This window comes from Lagopus leucura, unplaced genomic scaffold (genome assembly GCF_019238085.1).
Source record: "Lagopus leucura isolate 7727_CA_CO unplaced genomic scaffold, USGS_WTPT01 Super-Scaffold_100016, whole genome shotgun sequence".
Taxonomy (NCBI): Eukaryota; Metazoa; Chordata; class Aves; order Galliformes; family Phasianidae; genus Lagopus; species Lagopus leucura.
The window spans coordinates 13,511,482-13,517,481 of record NW_024962270.1 but is presented as its reverse complement, the minus strand read 5'-3'; the positions used below and the strand labels follow the sequence as shown (position 1 = coordinate 13,517,481).

At 59.3% G+C, this 6,000-nt stretch overlaps 1 protein-coding gene across 2 annotated transcripts in view; it reads left to right on the top strand.

Moving 5' to 3' along the window:
- Positions 1-1,101: 1,101 nt before the first annotated feature.
- Positions 1,102-6,000, top strand: part of STAG2 (stromal antigen 2) — a 70,145-nt gene continuing 65,246 nt past the window's right edge. For both annotated transcript variants that reach the window (XM_042876318.1, XM_042876317.1), the window contains exon 1: positions 1,102-1,137. The gene's annotated coding sequence lies outside the window, so the exon portion shown is untranslated. The remainder of the gene's footprint in view (positions 1,138-6,000) is intronic.

Here is a 6,000-nt window from a genome sequence, read left to right as displayed (position 1 = left end):
GCTATGATTAAGTTTGGAACATATGTTTTTGTTTGTATTTTTATTTTTTTAACAGTGTTTTATTCACAATTTCCACACATATCTACAATCTGCACAGTGGCAGCTCACACTGCAGATAACAACTGCAGCCAAACCTGGAGCACTGGCTTCCGACTTGGGGCTCAGGATTCCCACGTGCCCTAAAAGGAGAACTTTCTCCTGCCTTTCTTCACTCACGGCTTCCTTCCAACTTTTCCTACAGAAGTAATGCAGTGAGCACACAGCACGAGCACCGTGCTGGGCATTGCACAAGACAGGGAAAGAGATAGAACTTGCTTTTACTTCCAAATATAAGCACGTTTAAGTCCTTAGAGATGAAAAACACAAGAAAAAATGAAATCGCACGTTTTTACAGGTAAGCTCCAAGTTTTGGGAGCCCACAGGCGAGCGGCGGTGCTGCGGGGTGGAAGCAGGAGCTTGCGAGCTCAGCATTGCACAAGGCCGGGGAAAAAAAAAACAACACAAAACGAACTGAGTTGAGAGACGAACGCAGCACGTAGGTGCGCCGCGCCGAAGCGCCCCGTGTCGCCTGCGTGTGCGGAGCTCCGAGGGGCGGCGCCCGAGAAGAACCGTGCGGAGCGCAGCCTGGCCCGCGGACACGGCCGGCCCTCCCGGACGCCTTCCTCCCTCGCCCTTCGGTCACCCGATCCCGCCCCGCGAACGAAGCCAGCGGCCGCGCCTCCTCCCGCGGCTCGGCCCCGCCCGGCGCTCTCCTCAGCGCGGCCCCGTGGCTCCGCGCCCGGACGAGCCGGGGAGCGGGCCGCGCACGCGCAGCGCCTTGTTTACCCCGCGCGGCGCCGCTCGCCGCGGCCGGCCGGCAGATGTCGCCCCACGCCCAGGAGAGCGGGCCGCGCCCGGCGGCCGCCAGGTGGCGCCTGCGGCCTCCATTCGCTCGCGAGCCGCCGAGCCGCGAACACCCCAAACAATCCCCGGCGCCGCCGCCAAATTAAATAACCTGCCCGCTCCCCGCCGGGCCCAGACCCCCCCGCCGGCACGTCTCCGGGCCGGGCCGGGCGCGCGAGCGGCGGCCGAGCCGGGAACGGAGGAGCGCGGCGCCGCGCCGGGGCCTCCTCGCCGCCTGCGCCGACGCTGGGCAAGGTAAGTTAGAAAATGGCGGCGAAGCTTCTGGAAGTTTGGAGGGGGGACGCGGGAGCGGGGCGCGCGGCGGCGGAGCGGGGCCGGGCCGGGGCGCGGCGGGCCGCGGGGCTTCGGCGCGGCCAAGATGGAGGACGGCGGGGCCGAGCCGCCAAAACGCTCCGGGCCCCGCGCCGCGCCGGCACCCCCCACCCCGGCGCGCGCGGCGGGGAGGGGGCGCGAGAGCGGCCGAGAGCGGAGGGCCCCGAAAGCGGCCCCTCGGCGCGGGGCACGCGGGCACGGCTCCTCCGCCCCGGGGTGGGCCGCGGGCAGGCCGGGCCCGGCGCTCGGCGAGCTAAAATGGAGAACCTCCTTCTCCTCCTCCCCCTTCCCCCGAGCCGAGCGGCGGCTGCCGGCAAGATGGAGGACCCGGGCATTGTGTGCGCGCCGCCGGGCGGGGAGGGCACGGCCGGAGCGGAGGAGGGCGACGGGAAACGGAGCGGCGGCCGCCGGGGGCCGAGCCGGGACGTGCGGGGACATCGCGGCCCGCGCCCGACGGCGCCCGGCCGCGGCTCGACGCGACGCGCTCCTTCGTCGGCTCCTTCTGCTCGGAGCGGGGCCGGCAGGAGCGCTCCGAAGGCCCGGGCCGTTCTTTCCCCCCCCGCCCCGACGACGCCCGCTGTAGCTGCGCTGCCCCGCTTCGCGCGGCCGGGCCTTTGTGGGACCCCGCGGCCTTTCCGAGCGCCTCGGGGCGGCCGCCGCAGCGCGTAGAGCCGGGCGGGTCGGCGCGGCGCTGCCGGTGGTGATTGCGGTGACTGACTGTGCGCGAAGCGGGCCGGGCCGCGTGCGGCGGGGTGCAGCCGGAGCCTGGGCGGCTGCGGTGGGGGAGGAGGAGGAGGCGGAAGGTCGGCGGCCGTGCCGGGGGCTTTTGGCGCCACTTTTGTTCGGGGCGCTCCGCCCTGCACGGCCGAGCTGCTGCCCCGCTCGTGTTCTGTATGCGGACTGACGGCCAAAATAACATAAAATAAAGCCGGATCCAACTCCAGCCGCCGACGCGGTGCGGAGCTCGGCGCGGCCGGGAGCTTGGGGCTTCTCCTTTTTATTACTGCGTTCGCGGTCGGTTTCTCCCCCAGCTCCGCGCTCAGCTCCCCGCGGGCTCCCGTAGCCCAGCTCGCCCTTCTCCTCTCCGCGCTGCCCGGCCCCAACCCGCGCCCGCCTTCCCTTCCCTTCGGTGTTGGGCCGTGTGGAAGCGCTGCCCCTCCCGCTGCAGCCCGCCCGCTCCCCCGCCCCCCCCCTTTCCCGGGGCCCATCGGGCCGGGGCCGCGCGGCGCCGGGCGGGACTCGTGTTACCGAAGTGCGTCACGCGCGGCCCCGCCGGGCCTGCTCCGCCGCCGGGCGCCTCCGCGCCCCGCCCGCCCCGCGCCCGCCGCTCATTGGCCGGCAGCGGGCGGGAGGCGGCCGCTTCCTCCCGTCGCCCGGCGAGCTCCGGCCCGCGGCCCCGGAGCCGTGCGGGTTCGCGGGGCCGGTAGGCGAGGGAACGCCGCCGGGAGCGCCGGCCTGGAAGCCCCGCGCGGCCGCCTCGGCGCTCCCTGCGGCGGCGTCGAGCCCCTTTTCTAAGCAGCCGAGCGGTGCTGCGCCCTTCCTGCGGCGCGGCGGCCCCCCGGCGCCGGGTCCCGGCGGCTCCCCGCCGCTTCTGGGCGCTCTCCGCCCGGCTCTTCCCCGTTTCTGTGCCCCCTCCTGTAGAGCCGTCCTTCCGCCCCTTCCTGCCGTTCCTGGGGCGTGGATCTGCCCGGCGCTCGCCAGAACGCCCGCGCGTGGGTCAGTTACCGCAGGTACACGAATACCGCAGCGATAGTGCGACGCGGGCCTTCGTCTGCGCCTTCCTGGTGCCGCCTGCTCGCCCCCAGCGCTCCCTGCACGGGTGAACCTCTGATGATGGTAGCAGGGCCCCGCCGTCCTGTGCCCTTTGAGCATCCAGGGAGGGAAATCTGGGAAGTTGGGGCTGTTGCGGTGAGTTTACCGTTGGGTAAACAAACAGGAAACAACACTGGGGCTGGGGAGATGCGTAAGTTTGGCTGTGGAGTTTCATCACGCTCAGACACCTCCCCTGTTGCCTACCTGGGCCAAAGCTGTGTATGTGGTTTTCTTCCTCTCATTTACATTTTCAGGAGGTCAGAGCCGAGTGCAGCCCATGAGTGCTGTGAGGGCCGGCTGGTGCCCTGCTGCACCACTCTGATTCAAGTTGTGGACGGCTCTTTGGCTCACCAGGTCTCCATAGTTTGCAGTTGAAAGCAGAGCTCACCGGTGCCACTAAAGGGGTTCGTAGTGCTCAGAGTTCAGTGCATAGAATATATTTGGAATCTTTGTAACTACAGAAGGTTGGTAGCTTCGTAGCTTATTGAAATAGTTTGAAAGTCGTTATTTGCTTAAAGAGCATTCAATTTTTGAAATAGGAATATTAGACTAGCTGGTCGTTAACTCAAATTCCATAAATATATAGCATTCCTGGTTTACATCCTAATGCATTTAAAGGCGCAGATGTATAGAATGAAGTCACTCCCACTTGGAAGCCATGTGGATAACATTGATACATGATCTCCTTATTCTGTTTCAACCCAGTCTATGAACAGCATCAATGTTCTTAGGTTTTGTGTATTAAACAAAGCAATGTGGACAGGTTCTCTTGAATATTGCATGGCACTGCAGTCGCCTATAGAAGATAGCTGCAGGCTACAGACCACTTGAAAGTGAGCACTCGGTGGTGGAAGCAAGTACAGGAGGCTTAGTTGAATCATGGAATGACTTTAGCATCAGAGTGCTGTGAACCTTTTTATTACATTGTTCTTTGTCATTTGCAGCGCAAATTTAGGATGATTGGAGTGTCCCCATTTGTCATTCTCGTCTGTAGTGGTATTGCCTCAGTTTGTTGCTGCAGGCAAATATAGGAGAAGTTTGGTTTTCTGGAATTTGTGTGCTGTGTGTTTCACAGAGGCCCTTCAGCACTTGAATTGCTTGTTTTTATCAAGTGAATCCCAGAAGTAAGCAAGTGTTGGTGCTGGTTATTTTGGCCTCTTGGTTGTGTTCTTGCAATCCTGTGCTTTGTTGAAGGAGCTGAGGTTTTGAGCTCGCTGTGATCTCTGCCAGCGGTGTGACTGTTTCTTCTCCAAGTAATCTAAAACCCTCAGCAGATGCTGTAGGTGTGAATTTCCAAAGTGGTACTGTCTGTTCTTGGGTGAGGAATCAAGGGAACAGATTGAGTAAGGGATGCCTTATAGATTGTACCTCTGTCAGCTGGATGCTGTTCTTCTGGGCTTCATCTGCTTCAGTAGTTGTCCTTTAATGGAAGGAATTGGTTGATAGCAGCCAACATTATTAACAGCTTAAGACTGTTAAGCTCTGGTCATTTTCTTGGTATAAACAAACATGTCCACATTATGAAAACTTCAGCTTTCTTATATGAGGATCAGTGACAAAGAAGGGAGAGAATGAAGCAATAACCAGTCCTTGGGAAATGGGTGTGTGGGCAAGTGATGCTTTGGATGGGGAACAGGAAGCTTGAGCACAGTGAATCCATGGTGGAGTGGAAAGGGCTGTTCCACACATCCCAAAAACTTACATGTGATGTGCAGTCCTAGTGCATCGGCTGAGATTCAGAGCAGTCCGACATTTAAGATCACTTCCACTTCTGAAGTGAAAATGGGAATCTTTGATGGTCTCAAACTGTTCTGTCACTGACCTCAGTGGTCCCCTTCTGTCCTGTCCTGACTGCGTGCCCCTGGACAAGTCCTGGGATTCCTTCTGCCAGGGAGGAGCTCACTGTGTGCCCAGTTTGGGCCGTAATGCTGCCAGCACTGGGCTCCTGGATCAGCTCTGGGAGCCCGTGTGGCTGGGGGCAGCTGAGGGCCTGCCTCCCATAGCACCATGAAGCGGCATGGTGGGGAAGCCGTGCTGGCAGGGCAGCCTGCAGGGCACGGGTGCTGGATGTTTTGTCCTGGTGTGGTATGTTTGACAGGGAGACCTTTGGGTGGGCTTTGCTGTGTTATGGCTGCGTAGCTGGAGAGCTTGTTTTTTATAAATGGTTTTTTATAAAGGTTCATTCCACCATTCGACTTTTTCACCATTCTGTCAATGTTTTTTGCATCTAAAGATTATCCAGTGCCGTCAGTTGGCATTTTATATTTGAAAAAAGACACCTGTTTCCAACAGGTCAGATATCTGCAGTTTGAGGAGGAGCCTTGAAATGTAACATGACTCATGATAAGGTCTGATATTTATTTGTGTTGTACAGTGAGAACTTCTGGGAGCTGGAGATTCAGAATGTGAATTCATACAAAATTTTATTGGAATCTGTTTTCTTTGAACTCAGTTTTCTCATGTTGTGGTTCACAAGATCTGGTCAGGTTGGATCTTTTGGAGAGTAAACATGGAGTTAGAGAAGCTCCTGAACAAGGCCCTGGTTCAGATGCAGATGAATTTGGTGCTGGTGCTGGCTTGTTCGTGTTGGGAAACTTGAGGGACTGTTCTCTGAGCAGTCAATCGTTTTCTTAGGCATCAGTGCAAAAGCTGCCTTCTTTTCATGTTCGTTCAGTTTGGTGGCCAGGATCAAGTCCTAAATGTGTTACAGCACTGCTGCGTTTCACAGTGCTGTGTTTTTAGTGTTTGTTTATTTCCAAGCTTTGCGCTATTAAGGAAACCACAGATGGGCGAGGTACTGGGTGGAAAAGAAGGCAAGTGAGGCTCCCTGCCTTCATCTCACTGAGTGCCCTGGACTGAATGGAGCTGAGGAGGTCTGGCACCTGGCTTTGGAGAAGGGGACGTGGAAAATCAAGGTCCTGGAGGGCTCTTAGGTAGCCCTTTGTATTTCAGTGACAGCTCTTTTCTGGTCTT